The sequence below is a fragment of the Equus przewalskii genome, chromosome 25, assembly GCF_037783145.1.
Source record: "Equus przewalskii isolate Varuska chromosome 25, EquPr2, whole genome shotgun sequence".
Classification (NCBI taxonomy): domain Eukaryota; kingdom Metazoa; phylum Chordata; class Mammalia; order Perissodactyla; family Equidae; genus Equus; species Equus przewalskii.
The window spans coordinates 23,186,948-23,204,384 of record NC_091855.1 but is presented as its reverse complement, the minus strand read 5'-3'; the positions used below and the strand labels follow the sequence as shown (position 1 = coordinate 23,204,384).

The 17,437-nt window shown below is 42.4% G+C and overlaps 1 protein-coding gene and 1 long non-coding RNA gene across 40 annotated transcripts in view; both read right to left on the bottom strand.

Moving 5' to 3' along the window:
* Positions 1-17,437, bottom strand: part of NRXN3 (neurexin 3) — a 1,503,251-nt gene that overhangs the window by 1,150,695 nt on the left and 335,119 nt on the right. The gene's annotated exons all lie outside the window — the stretch shown is intronic.
* Positions 11,163-17,437, bottom strand: part of LOC139079428 (uncharacterized) — a 55,948-nt gene continuing 49,673 nt past the window's right edge. Inside the window, exon 2 of the long non-coding RNA XR_011533077.1 lies at positions 11,163-11,335. This is a non-coding gene — a long non-coding RNA (uncharacterized lncRNA). The remainder of the gene's footprint in view (positions 11,336-17,437) is intronic.

Sequence of the window (17,437 nt, the reverse complement as noted above, 5' to 3'; positions counted from 1 at the left end):
CACAATAAATAATCACAACAGAAATTGATTTAAGAAGTGGGGTGCTACCAAATCCAAAACCTAAAACATATAGCGTTGGCCTTGGGACGAGCCAGAAACAGAGATTGAAGAGCCTCTAGAAATATGTAAGTGGAAGCTGGAAGGAAAGTGAGAAAATTGTTATTGGAGGCTGGAGAAAAGGTGAGAAATCTTATGAAGTGGCAGGAAGTTTAGCAAAACTGTTACCTGCGCAACATGAAAAGCGAAAATATACCCAATGAACTGGTGGAACTGGCTAAGGAAATTCTCAGGCAGATTATCAAAAGTGCTAACTAGTTTCTTTTATCTCTTTATGGTAAGATATAAATAGAGATGAGTTAAAGAAGGAATCGTTCAATTCGCAAACAGAGGTAATATAGAGGAGTCAGGCCTTAAAGTGTTTGAAAATAGAAGTTCTTTTCATTTCCAGCTTTCCTACCAGCAAAAGTTTCTCAAAATAAGAAATAGGCTCATGGCACAGATGAAATTCCTATAAAATGTAGCCTTAGGATTACATTCAGATCAAAGGTACAACTTAACACATTTTGTTAACACCCAGGAAAAAATAAGGTGATGCTTTATAGAATCTCTCAACTAGAAAATGACTTCTTAGGATCATAAGGTTATGTCTTCTAACACTCTTCAGACAAAACGACTTTTAAGAATCTTAAGAGCTTGCCTCTGGCACCAAATTATATTCTGGTTATTTATTGCTTCATAACATACTAGCTCAAAATGTAGTGTTTCAAAACATTGTATTATTTCTCATGGTTCTGTGAGTTGTCTGGGATAAGCTGAGTGATTTACTCTTGGGGTGTCTCACGTGGCTGCAGTCAGTTGCAGCTGGAGCTGGTGTTAGGTGAAGCCTCGATTGGGCAGGACATCCAAGATGGCTTCTTCACTCACATACCTGGCATCTCCTTGGCCTCTCTCTTTCTGTATGTTGCATCTCATTCTCCAAGTCCTTTCTGCCAAACTTGGGCTTCTCACAGCCTGGTGATCTCTTGGCAGTCACACTTAACTAGCTTCCAAGTAAAAAGAAGAAGCTGCCAGGCCAGTTAACAGCTACTTCCAGAACTGCCTCAGCATTAAACCACCATATGCTATTGGTTGAAGCCATCATATGGCCTGTCCAGATTCAAGAGGGTGGAAAGAGAGACTCTCTCTCTTGACCTTGATGAGAGAGTATCAAGCACATATCACAGAAGAGTGTATGGGACAGAAAATATTACTGTGGACATCTTGGAAAATTACAATCTACCACAACCTGCTACTTTTGTTTTCTTTTTAAATTTATATGCCTCCTTGGGTTAGAGAAACCCCTATGAGGCTTACAATGAGCCAGAGGTATAATATGATTGTCAGATGGATTACTGTGAAACGTTAATTGCCAAAATAAGAATCCAAAGTAGGGAAACCAGCAACCCTGCTGGCCTCTACACTGATGAAACCACGTATCGAAGAGTATATTCATGGCCAAGTGCTGAATTTAAGAAGGGCCAATGACAAATTGAAGCATGTTCTAGGGAAAGTGATCAGGGTAGTGCAGGATTGGAAGACATTATTTTAGAAGTATATACTGTTGGGGCCTGCCCCATGGCGCAGCAATTAAGTTCACACGTTCCGCTTCTCAGCAGCCCGGGGTTTGCCGGTTCGGATCCCGCGTGTGGACAGGGCGCCGCTTGGCGAAAGCCATGCTGTGGTAGGCGTCCCACATATAAAGTAGAGGAAGATGGGCATGGATGTTAGCTCAGGGCCAGTCTTCTTCAGCAAAAAGAGGAGGATTGGCAGTAGTTAGCTCAGGGCTAATCTTCCTCAAAAAAAAGAAGTATATACTGTAAAGCAATGCTGCTTTACCTGAAGGAGAGGTGTGGGCAAAATCCCACCTTAGCTTCTCACTTCTTTCCCTCTGTGTGCCCTGTGGCATGAACCTCTAGCCTTCCAAGATGTATAGTGTGACATTATAAATCTACGGTTCTCTTCTCTGGCATCTATCAAAGCTCTCACCATTTTCCGATGTCCAACATCACTGTGGTAAACATTAATAACATTCTACATTATTTCCAGTCCTCTTTTCTCTCTGCGAAGACAGGAGAATTACACTTCTCCAGCACCTTGAAATTAAGCATGATCATGTGACTTGCTTTGGACAATGAAAGTGATAAAAGCATTCAAGAGCCGGTACATATATACCTTGTTCTCTTCCTCTGCTAAAGACTAGTATGGAGATGGTCACATCATAAAATGACGGAGCTTCTCTCAGTCTAAGGCCCTAAACGTCTATGATAAGCAGGGTCCCATTGTTACCAGTGGTCAATCTGTAATATGAGTAAGAAATAAATCTATGTTGTTTTAAGATACTAAGATTCGGGGGTTAATTCGTTACTGCAGCATAATAACTCTATGCTGACTAATATACTCACCATCATGAGAAAAAGCATCCTGAGAAAGCATAACTCTGAAATGTGTTTACTCTTTTAGGAACTCAGCTCTATAAATGAAGTCCTGAAACCTAAATGCAACTATATCTCAAGGTAATTCAGGAAGGGATTAGATGAGATTTGCAAGAACCACTAGTTACTCCTTAAAGCCAGAAGTTGTAGGGACCTTCCCTCCAGGAGTTTACCTGTAACTCTCTTTTCCCCCACATTCCACTATAAAGGTCTCCAGACTTCCCTCCACGCTAACAGCTTCAACATAAAGAGAAATTCAGGGTGGAGAAGCCAAACTCTACACCAGAGCCTGAACTTCAGCTGCTGAATGATTCAACAGTGATGGCCACACTGACCCAGCCCATTCTTAATGGCTCCCCCAGCACGTACTACCCTAAAGGCCAGTGGGCTAATGAGGGGGTCAGCATCTTGGAAAAGTCAGTGAGTACCAGCCTTGAGGGAAAGCTTATGCTGTCTGTATCTTCAACAATGGTTTAATTAGAAAGCATCGCTGTTTGTTAAATAAACACTCATGCGTTATGAAACACATCATCCACTCTGCCCTTCAAGGTTGGGACCTGAGTCCCTGGCTAAGAGAAAAGTGTTTGCTGTCTCTGGGAACTTCCCTTCCAAGCCCAGCCAGGAGGTTACCAGAGAGGACAATGAGTCAATAGCCTAGCATAATTTTCAGTGGTCAATTTAGGGGAAAAATCCTGTATGTTCAAAAGCCTTGCTTTGCCAGAGCAGTTTCACATAGTTCATCTATCCTAATGTAAGTAGGTACCTCTCGTTAAAGTGAGGGGTACGGGAGGGAGGGGAGAGGAAGTGAGGTGGGTGAATAGTCCAGAAAAGGAAAGACAGACTGACTCACCCCATCAGAATACAAAAGGGTCACCTGTGGCTTTTGCTGCTACCTCCAACTCATCCTTTCCCAGACTCTTATTAACAGGCAGTACTTTTCATTTTAGAAAACACTTACTGAGGGTCTTGCTGCAAACAAAGCATTGCAGGATATGCAAAGAGGAGGAAGAAACATGGTTTACAACCCATTGGGTGCTCACTGGAAATGAGTACACAAAAAATTATTGCATAAAGCAAAGCAATGTGAGATGTTATAAGAGACACATAAGCCAATTGCTAGGGAGGGCTCAGAGGGAAGGCTGCAGTTCCCCTGCCCCTGTTCGTCTAATCCCGGGCCCACCTAAACCATCCCAGGCTGCCTCGATGGCATGCTTGAGTCTTCTGAACTTTGTTGAGGGCTTTTATTTATGCGATACCATTTTCTATACATCAGATGGCAATGATGACAAAGGTGGAAAATGTTCTACCAGGACAAACCCATGGACTGGCCCCTGGACCATAATCTGTGGGTGATCTGCAACCCCGAGAAGAATGCGAAGCCCTGGGAGCAGCAGAAGGACAACCTGCGGATCTGCTTCGAGCCATCCCTCTTCAGCACATGGGCACTCCTCGCCAGTAGGCAAGGTCCAGACACTGAAGGACAAGGACATTGGGAAGCAGGTGTCCAGAAGGAACACGTGACCCCACAGGTGGAGGGGGGCAGGAGCCTGAAGATGTAGCAGCACTTCCCCCTGGAGACGGCCTCCCTGCATGCAGGTTTCTCCTGGGCCTCCGTGGTGCAGGGCACTTGCTCCACTGCCTCTTCCCGGGCGTCTGGAGTGGTTCTTCCACAGCAGGAACGCTGGGCACCCCGAGGAGAAGCTCTTCAACACCTCTGTGCAGGTGCTGCCCTTTGATCACCCCTAGGCAGACTAGGGCAGGAGGGCCGCTCAGCCACCTCGGGTCCCCTCAGGGCCCTGACAGCCACCTCTAGATCACCTCCTTCTACAGGGTGCGGCAGGGGCGAGGTGGACCCTGCCTGCGGCCCCTGGAAGCACTGCACTCTGTATACAGACAGACTCTCGGTGTGGGTCATTCTGAACAACAGCTTTCTGGAAAGAATGGACTAAACCAAGGGATTCTGAGTGTGCCTTTCAGCTGAACTTGAAGCCCCTGAGAGCTGGGATGTCATGGCTGCTGACCCCAGAGGGCCAGGCATGCTGCCCTAGCCTGAAGGGTCTGTCTGGGGCAGTGCTCAGCGGCCCGCAGTGGCCACTGGCCAGGAGGCTCCAGGAGCTGGTGCTGCCCCCGCCTGCCTGTGGGCGGCAGGAGGAGGCAGGTGGCCCCCATGCTGTGCCTGAGGCCACGCTCCACAGACCAACCTTCTAGGAGCTAGGTCATTTTAGAAGAACTTTTTCCTTGGCGCCTGCTGCCTCCGGTACAAATACGGGAATGTACATACTACTTTGTGTGGTGTGTTTTTGATTTTTGGGTACATTTGATTTTTTCACCTAAGTCCACATATACTTCTGTAAGAGCATGACTTGTAACAAAGGGTTAATGAAGAAAAAAAAAAAACAACAAAGGTGGATAATGCCAAGTATTGTCAAGGCTGTGGCAGTTTGGGACTTTTTCTTGTGCATGGCTGGTGGGAGTTTAAACTGGTGCAGCCCTTCTGGAAAGCAATCTGGAAGTCTTTGGTGTAATTAAGCATGGAAATGCCCTATAACCCAGCAACGCCACTCCTGAGAGTATATCCCCAAGAAGTTCTCACTCAGCACCATGTACCACACTGTTGGAAAAAGCAGAGTTGGAGCAGAGTTCCAGCACTAGAGTAACAGATAGGGAAGACATGGTCGATGCGTACAGTGGAATGCTGTGCAGCAGTTACAAAGAAGAAACTAAATGCAAACACAGCAACATGAAAAGATCTTAAAAACATAGTATTGAATGAAAATATCCTCAAGAAATAAGAAACACATCAAGGAATATAGCACACTGCCATTAATATAAATTTTAAATGCATAACAACAAAATCATAGTACCTCTCTTACAACGGTATATGCTTATTTAAAGATATAAACTATTTAAAGATATAAACTATTGTAATGGGTGTCCCTGGAAATGGAGAATAGGAAGTATGATTAGGGATGAGGGCAAAAAATAAAACCAGGACGGGGCTGGCCCGGTGGCGTAGCAGTTAAGTGTGCACCTTCTGCTTCGGCGGCCCAGGGTTCGCCGGTTTGCATCCCGGGTGCGGACATGGCACCGCTTGGCAAGCCATGCTGTGGTAGGTGTCCCACATATAAAGTAGAGGAAGATGGGCATGGATATTAGCTCAGGGCCAGTCTTCCTCAGCAAAAAGAGGAGGATTGGCAGCAGATGTTAGCTCAGGGCCAATCTTCCTTGAAAAAAAAAAGAAATTAAAATAAAACGAGAAGGACCTTGCAGTATTGGCGATAGTGTGTTACAGACTGAAAGGCTTATGTTCAACTCTCTTTACCTGAGGTCAAAAGGAGAAAAAAATATGTGATTGATTTGGGCAAAATGTGAGATTTATGTCGGAACAGAATTCATATATAGTGTGGTGTAGTGGTTTAAGAGGACAAGCATTGACGTCAGAAAGATGTGGTTTTGAATTAGAACCCTATTGCTTATTAACCATGTCCGCAAGGATTAAAAGAGATAATATATGCAGAGCGCTCAGCATAGTGCCCACTGCAAAGCAAGCAATGAGTCAATGGGAGCTATTCATAATAGATAATATAATTTATCATTATTTTTTCATCTCCCTTCCACTTTCGTCCACACACCTTGAAACATTTTACATGGTAAGAAAATCATCATAAGCTTCTTATTGGCTTACAGTTTATACCCTTCCTACATCCAAGAGATTTGGAGGAATTATATATGATTATCAATGAGAAAAACAGAACAACCAGGGATAAAAACAGAGCAGATGTCCTCTAAAGGAAGGAGAGAAAGTAAATAGCAGCAGGTACCTGACCAGAAGGCACCTGGGCACAGAGGTTGGCCCAAGAACCATGGAAATGGAAGTGGAGAGGGAACTGTATGAGCTTCGTGGTTTTCATTTCATGGCAAGTAAAACTGGCAAAATCCTTTGCAGAAACACACTCTGCTTATATACTTTATCACTTGAGTTCTCGTGTTAGGACTATTGGATAACATGGAACACAAGACCTGCAACAAGTTTGGCAAAGGTACAGGATGTCCATCTAAACAGATGACGCATGCACTGAGGGCGGCACGTTGTTAGGGAAGAGAAAGGGAATGCTGAAGTCATATGTTTGGGTCTCTTGCTTTCTCATAACCTCACTAAACCCAGGGTTTCTACTATTATTCTACTCTAGAAGAATAGCTGGTGAACATGACTGTTAAGCAGTCTTTCTCACACAGTATAGTAAAGGTTCCAAGCTCTTGGAGCCAAACCACCTAAGTTCAAATCCCGCTGTGCCACTTACTAGCTCTGTGATCTTGGAGAACTTACTTAACCTCTCTGTGCTTCAGTTTTCTCATCTATAAAATGAGGGTGATAGTATCTATGTCATACAGTTGTTGTGAGGATTACATGAGTATTCTTAGGGCACTTAAAACAGTGCCGGGCACATGGTAAGCTCTACATGAGCTGTATGAGCATGTGTTCAGTAAATGAAAAAATAAATGTCAGATGCCATAGGCAAGCCTCTGGCAGGTGCTGGGTTGCAGTGGGTTCTGACTGAATTATCTAACAAGTACCTAGAGTGTAGATAATCTTTGATGCTTTAAGTACCAGCTGTGAGGGAGGCAAAGGTGTCTCCTGTGAACAGTTAGATGCTGAGCCTGTGTTCTCACCCAGATAAAACAGACTCTTTTTACCAGGCACTGAAGGGAGATGTGAAAGCACAGCCACAGCAGCAATCCTGTAGCTGTCACAATACCTGAAGGCCACTTGGTGCCTGGCTTTGTGCCAAGACCTTCATGCATCTTACTTCTCATCCTCAAAACTAAGTAGGCACTTTCATTAGCCTAATTTTACAAATGAGAACACTAAAGCTCAGAGAGGTCGAGTGACTTGTTGGAAGCCACACAGCCTATTAAATGTCAGTCACTTTGGGTCAAACCCTATGCTCTTTCCACTCAATTATGCTGTCCTTTCCTTATCCAATTAAATATTGGGGAATCAGAGGGAAGAGGAGTATTAAAATGGTAGATCGCCTAGGTGACTTTTCTTGCCATCATCTGCTAGGAAGAAACCCAATGACCCTAATCTATGCCTGGAGGGTCTTTGAAAATGAAGATCAGGCATTTGTTCACACAAAGGAGCTTAAAGTTGATATATTCCTTTTTTTCTAGTGCAACCAGCATGATGAATGATATTGATACGCAAGGCACACTCCCACGGCAAAGAATCTCCAGGGAGCACGTCAAATGCAGGTGAGGGGAAGTGATGCTGTTTTAGCAGTGACCCTGAATCTGATCTGATTTACATTCCCAATAAATCTGGCAAAATTTCCATATTTGAATTATTATTTAGTAACATATTACATGTGATATATCTCACCACTGATCATGATACATCAACATGTCCCCACACCGAGGTTGATATCAGCTGGTTTAAGAAGCACCAGGAAACTTCACCCTCACATACATATTTCCTTTACAGTCAGTAAAATGCAATGCCTGATATTACAGCTTTTGAGATTTAGTTGAGTTTTGAAGGATTTTAGAGTCTCAAGAGCTCTGGATTAAAATGGAGATGCCATCTATGCTGTTATTGTTTAACAAATTAAATTTCAATTTAACCAGCTTCCTGGCATGCATCGCAGAATAGACATATGGATTAGTGCTGCCAGGAAGACTGGGCAGGCTGAAGAATAAGGAGAGCCAATGGAAACCTTCACTTCTTTTGTGTTCTCCTTGAAAAATGGTCTATGCCCACCTATCCAAAGCAGCCTGGGCTAGAGGAGAGGTTCCAGCCAAGGGGAGCAGGGCTGGTCCATGAGGGTCTACACACATGGCAACATTCCCTTTGGAAAGGGAAATTAGAGCTCCTCACCTTCCCGATCCCAGTCTCACATTTCAACATCATCAAAATTTAACATCTTTCCATAACAGCCAATTGCATTATTCATTTTGTTAAAAAGACAAATCTGAAACAACAAAAGAATGATTAAAGATGTAGCTTAACCTCTTCTGTTTTCCTCTAAGAAACAAGTTGTTTGTTTTCCTTATACAATGTTGGAAAGAATGTTCTTCTCTTTCTCCGGGATCAACATTATTCCATCATTGGCCCTTACTGATATTTCATTTTGAGTTTCTATCTTACCTATATAATCTATACCTAAGATGCACTTATAAAGGGAAATAATCATGTTCCATGGTAAGGTGGCAGATTTAAAGTTCCGCCAGATAAAGTGATTTGTCCAAGATCAAAGGCAGGGTGACTATCCAAGTCAAGGGTTCTGCCCTCTGAACCACACATCTTTGAAGCGGGGCAGCTGTATGGCATTCTCCACTCTCCTCTGTGCCCTGTTGCACTAGTGGAGACAGGATGAAGGATGCTAAGGGATAGTAGGAGCATGTTTGCGTGGCAACCAAAAAAAATAAATAAATACACTAGAACGTGGGCTCTGAGCCATTTCTATCCCTTCTTTGTTGTCAACCTTGGAAAAGTCACCAATCCATTACACGACTCGATTTTCCCATTTATGAAAGGATGATCTGACAAACTCTGCCTTGACCAATATATAAGGACATTGCCACAAAACTATAAATTAAGGCTTTTTGAAAGTTAATCTTATAGTGCTGTTTATTTTGTGCTTACTATGTACCAGGCACAGTATTATCCTCTTCATATCTGTCATCTCACTAACCCTTACAAATGTCCTTTGAAGTGGATGCCATTAGGGTCCCCATTTTACAGATGAGGAAATGGAGACAGAGATAGCAGGTGACTGCCTAAGACAACTCAAGCTGGTGAGTGGCAGAGTTGAGGGGTGAGCCCCACATCAGCCTCCAGAACCCGTGCTCTTGACTGTTCTGTGCTGTACATGTAATGGGCCACATGAGGGATTTGGCAGGACAAATGGATGAATTTGGTGGATGACTGGAAGGCGGGATCCAGAGACATATCAAATAGACCTTCTCCCCCAGAAAATAGGTTAGTTGTTTCAAGTCTGAAAAAGAGTGGAAGACACTCCCCTGAACCGCCCCTCCTGCAGATCTCAGAAAACTAGCCCACAAAGGCTAAAATGGCAGCAGCCAACACCCCTCTGCTCGAGTTCCTGGTGCTCTGAACATCCTGCAGGTGGAAAAGATTAACAATCAAAGGGGATGCTCGGGACCCGGAATCACAGACCAGCAGCCGGAACTGCTGCTCCCAGGTGTAGCCAACTTGGAAGATTCTGTGTAGAAGCTTTTGTTTGACAAAGCATGTAGATGTGATGAGAATTTTACTTTTTTCCTTTCCTTTGAAGGCCGGATTCTGGAGCCTCTGTCCTGCACGGGGCCCCCTCTAGCCTATTTGGGCCATGCTTCTGTGCTGTGGACCTGGGAGGGCAGCAGCAAGCACATGGAGCTGGGAGGAAGGGAGCCCAGCAGAAGGCTCCTACTCCAGCTCACCCACCAGAAACTGCACACCCAGCGGCACCTCACTCAGTCGTGACTGCCAAGCCGAGTAAGCTCAATGCATTCTCCCTTCTTTCTTTGTCTGCGACCAGTTTGGTGGTCCTTCTAATAAGCCCTTCATTAATTAAGAGGAGGTGTCAATGTGCCAACAAAATTAGAAGTTTCAATAGCTTCCTAAAATGGGAGTGTTTCAAAGAAAATGAAGGCTTGGTCACTCCCTGGTTATTTTTACTCTCTGCCACCCACCTGCCTTTTGGGCAATCTGTTCCCATCCTATTGCACCCTTCATTTCCCTCGACACACTCTTCTCTCCCTGGTTTCTGGTTCTTTTTAAAAATGTTACGCGTGTCTTTTCCCTTCTCTTTCCAACCCTGATAAATCCCAACTAGGCTGCATTTATTCCTCTCCCCACCCCACAACCTTACTGCCTGGTAGAGAGTTAATAAGCCATTTGCTGTGGGTACAGCTAAGTTGGGGAGTTATCTAGACCATGGATTTAAAGATAAAATTAAATGGGCGATGACGAAAGAAAAAGAGCGAGATTTAGATAAACCGGCTGGGAGGGTGGAGCGGGCTAGAAATATAGCGCTTGTGACAAAGCAGCTCAACTCCCAGGACTTACCAAAATTGGAACTTTGTTACCATGAAATCACAAGTGTTCCTCCTACTCAAAGAATAAGCACCATTGTCAAGCCTCCTGTGGGTGAATAACCTCCCTGGATTCTTGCTGACAGAGAGAAGCCTTTCCTACAACTCCAGGGTGAGGTGGGGGGGCGCCTAGGGCCCCGCAGCAGGAGAGGAACAAAGCTTCTGGAGCTAAGATTTGGAGGCAAACTCAATCTGGGGACCCCTGATCGGAGTGAGCCTCGAAATCAGCAGGGATGGCAGCAAGGCTTGCCGGCCAGTGCTGGAGTGTTTCAAACAGCAGGTGGACATGAACCCCAGATGGTCACAACCTCCCGTTCTTCCTTCTCAGGGCCCTTCACACTGGCTGCTAGCTCGTCCATTTTAGGTGCTCAATACATTACAGTTGAAATGAATCCAAGACCCGGAGTACTTATTTGGGATCTGAAAACATAGACAAGGGATGGGGTAAAATGATCCAGACTTGCAAATAGTAGGGAAAAAGAGCTCTGCCTACAGACATTTTACCAGCCTATGTGGTTAAAATATGTGGTTAAAAATAATAATAGTATTTACTTCACAGGGTTGTTGCAGAGATTAATTGAAATAGTCCTGAGAAAGTGAATTCACGATAAGTGTTTATTTTTATTTCCTGGCTTCATGCTGGTGTGAGCAAGCATGGAGGCAGTGGGCGGGAGTCTGAGTGGGGGCAATGATGCCGCCTGGCCCCTCTGCCTTTCTCTGATGAGCTACCAGGCACAGCAACGTTTCGGCTCCTTTCCTCGGTCATCATCCTGTGTGTTTAGAGAAAGAATCAGGACTTGGTATGTTTACCACAGGAAGGAAGAAAAGAATCAATTGTTAACACCTACTATGTGTTGACCAGTCTGCTGGTCACTGCTTGTTATTTGAGGAAGGTCTTATTTTCCACAAGTAACAGCTATTACTGAGGCTCTGGGAGTTTTAATAGCTCAACCATGACAATTCCGTTAGTACATGGTAGAATTAAGACTGAAATCTAAGTCTGTCTGTGTTAAAATCAACATATTCTGGGACACCCCACATAAATATCACACCAAGTCCCAACGCTGACCCTCTGATCCCGTGTCACTGGGGGCAGGGCCTGGCTTTTCAGACGCTGCCCAGGGTATCAAAACTAACTCGCCCTGTCTGAGAACCTCTGAGCTGCTTGATCTCTAAGGGCACTTCCAGCCCCAATATTCTTTAATGAGGAGAAGCTAGCATGATTTTTTTTTCCTAGGGAGAGACTTGCCTTTGTTAAAACAACAGGATGCTTTGATGAGCTCACTTACGGAAAAGGGAGAAGTGGGAGCTACGGGGATGGAGGGGGGTAAAGTGAGGAAGATGGGAGGGGACAGATAGAAGGAGAAAAGAGGAGAGGAAGATAGAGGGACAGTGAGAGGGAGAGGAGGTTGGATAAAGGGAAAATAGAAGAGGGAGAGAGAGTGTGGATATCAGTCAGAAGACCAGGTTCTGCATTTGGATTGGAAAGGGGAAAAAGAGAGAAAATATACATAGATAGTAGGGGAAAAATAAACTGGAACTGGGTTTTAATTCCGTAGGTCTATTCGTAAGTAGGAATAAAGCAAGTCTTGATCCTTCAGCTAAAGCCAAAAGAGGCTCAGACTGGCCCTTCTCTGGTGACATGGGGCCCTACATCTGCGTCTATCGCTCTGTAACTTGATGGTGAGAAGAGCCCCGTTAACTGAGTGCTATGAGCCATGTGTACATGTGCTCTCTTATAAATTATTTCATCTCATCTTTAACCATCCCATCAGAAAGGTTCTATATGACCCTTATTATATGAATAGAGAAATTGAGGCACGCAGAGGTTAAAAACTTGCACAAGGTCATTGAGGCTTAGTGTCGGGCCCAGTGTTTGACCCCAACCAATCAGGCCTTGCAACCCTCATGCTCCACCATTGTACTATATTGACTCCTAAAGGCTTTACATCTCTTGCCTCATTTGTTTCTTATAACAGAGTGACAATATAGATAAGATATATAGTACTGTCCTCATTTTACAGATGAGGACACCGAGGCTCAGAGAGGTCACATGAACTTGAGGTCACATAGTTGGTACATGAATGGAGCTTGGACTTATCCCCCAAATCTCTAAATCCAGATGTCCTGTGCTACCTCCAGTCTAATCCCCATGCTCAGGCATCCCAGGCAGAGCTCCCAGTGCCTTCTGCAGAGCAAGTTGATCCTTACTGATAATAGCCTACGCGCCTAAAAATATCTTCCCAACTGATGCTTGCCTGAAATTCTGGCATGAGATTATTTTTTTAACTATCCTTCTGATTTTCTTTAAAAACACAGTTACCATTGGAAGAGTAGTCACTTGAACCTCCCTAATAATTGAGCATGAGTGACTTTAGTAGGTAGTCTCCTTTTGGGCACCAACACCTAAGTTGTATCAAGGGTGCACAAAGAGGGAACTGTCAGGGAGAAACCAGGAGAAGGAGAACGTTATGGAGGTAGAAGCTTGCAGGACCAACTCTGTCTTCTCCTTTAGGAGTCCTCTTTAGGAAGCTGAAGGATTCCTAGAGGTTCTTATTTTACTAAATTGTCCAACAGAGAGAGTGAGGGTAATAAGGTAGAGGAGTGGGAGCAACCTGATGTTCAGGGAAGATCAGAATGAACAGATGAAAGAAAAGGAGAAGGCCCAGGTTGCAAGGAAGGAATGTATTCCAGTCTAAAAGTTCACTCAGCGTTCCCACAGCATCCTCATTCAGAGACAAGAGCTGGGAGGTTAATGGAATTAGAAAAGGTAAAATTAGATCACAAATTATGAAAAGATATGACCAACATCACTGCTAACAAGGCATTGCTTAGTTCATTCATACATTTATTCATTTATGCAGAAAATACTCATTGGGGCACCTGTGTACCTCCCACTGTTCCAGAAGCTAAGCACACTGATGAGGCACTGACAGTCCAATGGAAGCAATAGACACATGAAGAGATCATTATCTGAATTAATGTGGTAAGCTTGATGCACACAGGCTGTTGAAGCTTCGAGGAGGACATGTAATGTAGACTGGGAGTGTGGGCTCAGGAAACGCTTCCCAGAGGAAGTGGCACCGGAGATGAAGCTTAAAAAATGACTTATCAGGTGAACAGAGAGAGGAGGAAGAAGGGTATTCTGGAGAAAGGGAATGGCAACAGCAAAGGCATACAGGTGAGAACACAAAATAGTTTTGTTTGGATGAACAAAGACCTAACTTACTAGGTGCAGATGTGGTCCTGGGTGCTGTGCAGTTTTGAAATGATGAAGAAGGCAAAGCATCTTCTTCATAAGAGGATGGAACTGGTTAGGTTGGGCCTGGCTTTTCTGAGTGAAAAAATAAAATCTAGGGGCTGGCATGGTGGCATAGCAGTTAACTTCTTGCACTCTGCTTCAGTGGCCTGGGGTGGGCCAGTTCAGATCCAGTGCACGGACCTACATGCCACTTATCAAGCCATGCTGGGGCAGGCATCCCACATATAAAATAGAGAAAGATTGGCAAAGATGTTAGCTCAGGGACTATCTACCTCAGCAAAAAAAAAAAAAAAAAAAAAATGAGGATTGGTGGCAGATGTTAGCTCAGGGCTAATCTTCCTCAAAAAAAAAATTCTATTGCAGCTTCCAAAAAGAAAAAAATCTGATCCCCAAATCTTTCCCCTTGAGGAATCACCCTTGTTTTACTGAGGAGAGTCTAATGGGGCTGTCCTAAGGGACTTTTAGCTCCCTACCCAAGAGGTGGGATGTGATCCAAGCTGGGGCAATCAGATGGTCCTTCTCTGGAATTTGAATCTTGAGCACTAAAACTGGTAATTATTCATAGAATAGAGAAAGCTATTGATATTATATACTTAGCTTATAGCCATTCAACTTACCAAATTATCTTACTCAGTTAGCAAGTTTTTAACTAGAGTTACTTAAATTTCTTGATATGCAATCATAGCATCAACAAAAAGAGATCTTTTTAACTCTTCTTTTCTGATGTCCATACCAGTTATTTTATTTTCTAGTTTCATTACCTTGGAGGTTCTAGCAAATGTAATGATTACTATTGGTAACACGGGCATCCCTGAATACTTTTTGATTTTAATTGAAATGACTTCCAGGTTTGTCAAATTTGCTGTTTTTAGTAAATAATCTTTATGTATCTAAAGCAATCATCTTTTATTTCCATTTTACCTAGATTTTATTAAGAATGGCTTCTGAAATTTATCAAATGCTATTTGAGTCTGTATTGATATGAGCATTTTTTCTTTTTTAGTTAATAAAAAAGATTATGTTGATAGTGTTCTTCATATAGATTGCATATAAAATAAATATACAAAATCAATACCTTTTCTCTACTCCAGTAATAATCACAAAAAAATAGAAATAAGAAAAATATTTTATGTACAACAATCAATAAAATCTTTAAAATACTTGTGAATAAATTTAACCAAAAAACACAGAGGGCAACACAAAGAAAAGTGCAAAATCTTATTGGAAAATATAAAATAATATCTGAATGAAAAGAAAAGCATACTATTTTTAAATGGGAATACTTAACATGAACATGCCATTTGTCCCAAAATTAATATATTAATTTAATATAATTTCAACTAGAATCCCCTAAGATATTTTAATTGAATAAAATGAACATAAATTATATATGGAAGGATGAATTCCTGAAAAGAGTCAATAAATGAAAGGAAAAAGAAGAGCAAGGAGGGAGGACTGGAATGTACAGATGTCAGACATTATAAAGCCACCATAATGAAATCAACAAGGAATTATTATAGGGAAAGATGAGTAGATCTGAGAACAGAATAGGCAAACTAGAAGTAGACACTGGTATAGATGAGAATTTAATAAGTGCTGCAATTCAGTGGCAAAAGGATCGATTATTTAATAAACAGTCCTGACCCACTAGCTACCCAAGCAAGAAGCGTTACAGTAAGAGTGTGAGCTTCAGTGCCAGTTTCCATGTGTTTAATGCCCAGTTTCACCACTTTACCTGCTGTGTGACTTTTGGACTAGTTGCTCAACCTCTCTGTGCCTCATTTTCCTTATGTGTAAAATGGATATAGTGAAAAATAATCTATGTCTTCAAGTTATGAGGCACAGGGGTTAAATTAGCTAATACATGTAAAGTGCCCCTGTAACAGTGCCTAGCATATAGTTAGCTCTCTGTATGTATTAGCTATTATTATAATTATCACTAGGAAGAAAATTACTGTGGACCTCTCACTTACACTAAACACAAAAATAAATTTCCAGGTAGATTAAGATTTAAACGTAAAAAGTAAAAGCAAGATTTTAAGAAGAAATAATTAAAAAACTAAACACACTCTTCAGAGATGGGGATGCAGGAAACAGTCTCTATGAAGCCCAGACACCCAGAAGCTATATAATGAAAAAGTAGAGTGGCCAGCCCAGTGGCCGAGTGGTTAAGTTTGCACATTCCACTTCAGTAGCCTAGGGTTTCGCCAGTTCAGATCCTGGGCTATGCTGAGGCAGTGTCCCACATAGCACAACCAGGACTTACAACTAGAATATACAACTATGTTGTATATTAGGGGGCTTTGGGGAGAAGAAGACGGGGAAAAAAAAAGAAGACTGGCAACAGATGTTAGCTCAGGCGCCAATCTTTAAGGAAAAAAAAAGACATTTAACTACATTAAAAAGTAACACATTTGATGGCAAAATATATCCTAAACAAAATCGACAAGTAATACACTTTGGAAAGACAAGAAAAAGACAAATATTTCCATTGAAGAAATGAGCAAGTCCTGAATAGTTCATTCACAGAAGCGCTCAGCTGAATGGCCTATGAACAAATGCAGAGACACTCAGATTCACTGATAGTCTGAGAAGAGCAATTAAAATAACAAGGAGATATTACTTGACACTCCTCAGACTGGCACAGTTAAAAAGGGCAATAGCCCCTATTACTATCAGGGATGCGTGTAAACCGTGCTCTCATACACTGCTTGAGGTAACACTTGTGAAGCGTTGCCATGCTTTGGAAAGCAATATGATGGCATCTATTCATATTTAAAATACACATCCCCTTTTATTCATCAACCCCACTCCTAGACTACACCATCTAGATAAAAGCACCAATGTAAACGCACAAGGACAATTATTGCAACATTGTACATAGCAGAATAAAAAGTTGGAAGTAAAATTATAATCAACAAGGGAATGCCACATATATAATACATCCTCACAATGGAATATTATGCATCCCTTAAAAAGAGTCAATTAGAGCTCTGCCTTTTGACACAGAGGTAAAGTTGAGCAGGAAAAACAAAATGTATAAAGGAAAGCACGGCACTGATTCCAGAGAGTGCTGTGCTCAAGGGAAAGAGGGAGAAGAGATTGCAGAGGGCACACAGCACATTCTCAGGCACAGGTAACTTCCTATTTCTTAATCTTGGGGGTTGGTATGCCATGGCTGTTTGCTTTACCATTCTCTAAACCATACAAATATATTTTTAAACTATTCTGCATTTATTCTATATTTCACAATAAAATTTTTTCTAGAAAGGAAATCAAGATGCAAAATAAGCATATAATAGCCAATTTTATAAAACACTGACCTGAAAATATGTAGCAATGTCTATATGTATAAATTATATGAGTATAGAGAAAAATAAGGTAGGATATGCATATAATAGGTTATTAACATGAACTCTCTTGGAGCAGAGTTAGGGGACCAATATAGTCAAAAAGGCAAAGAAGGGGAAGTATACAAAAATAGAAAAAAAGAATACACTTAGAGAAGCATTAATTAAATCATCACATTTATACGTTTATGTAAAATTATGAGTGTGTGTGCAGTTATGCATAAGGTAAATTAAGAAATAAGATTTGGGAATTAAAAAAA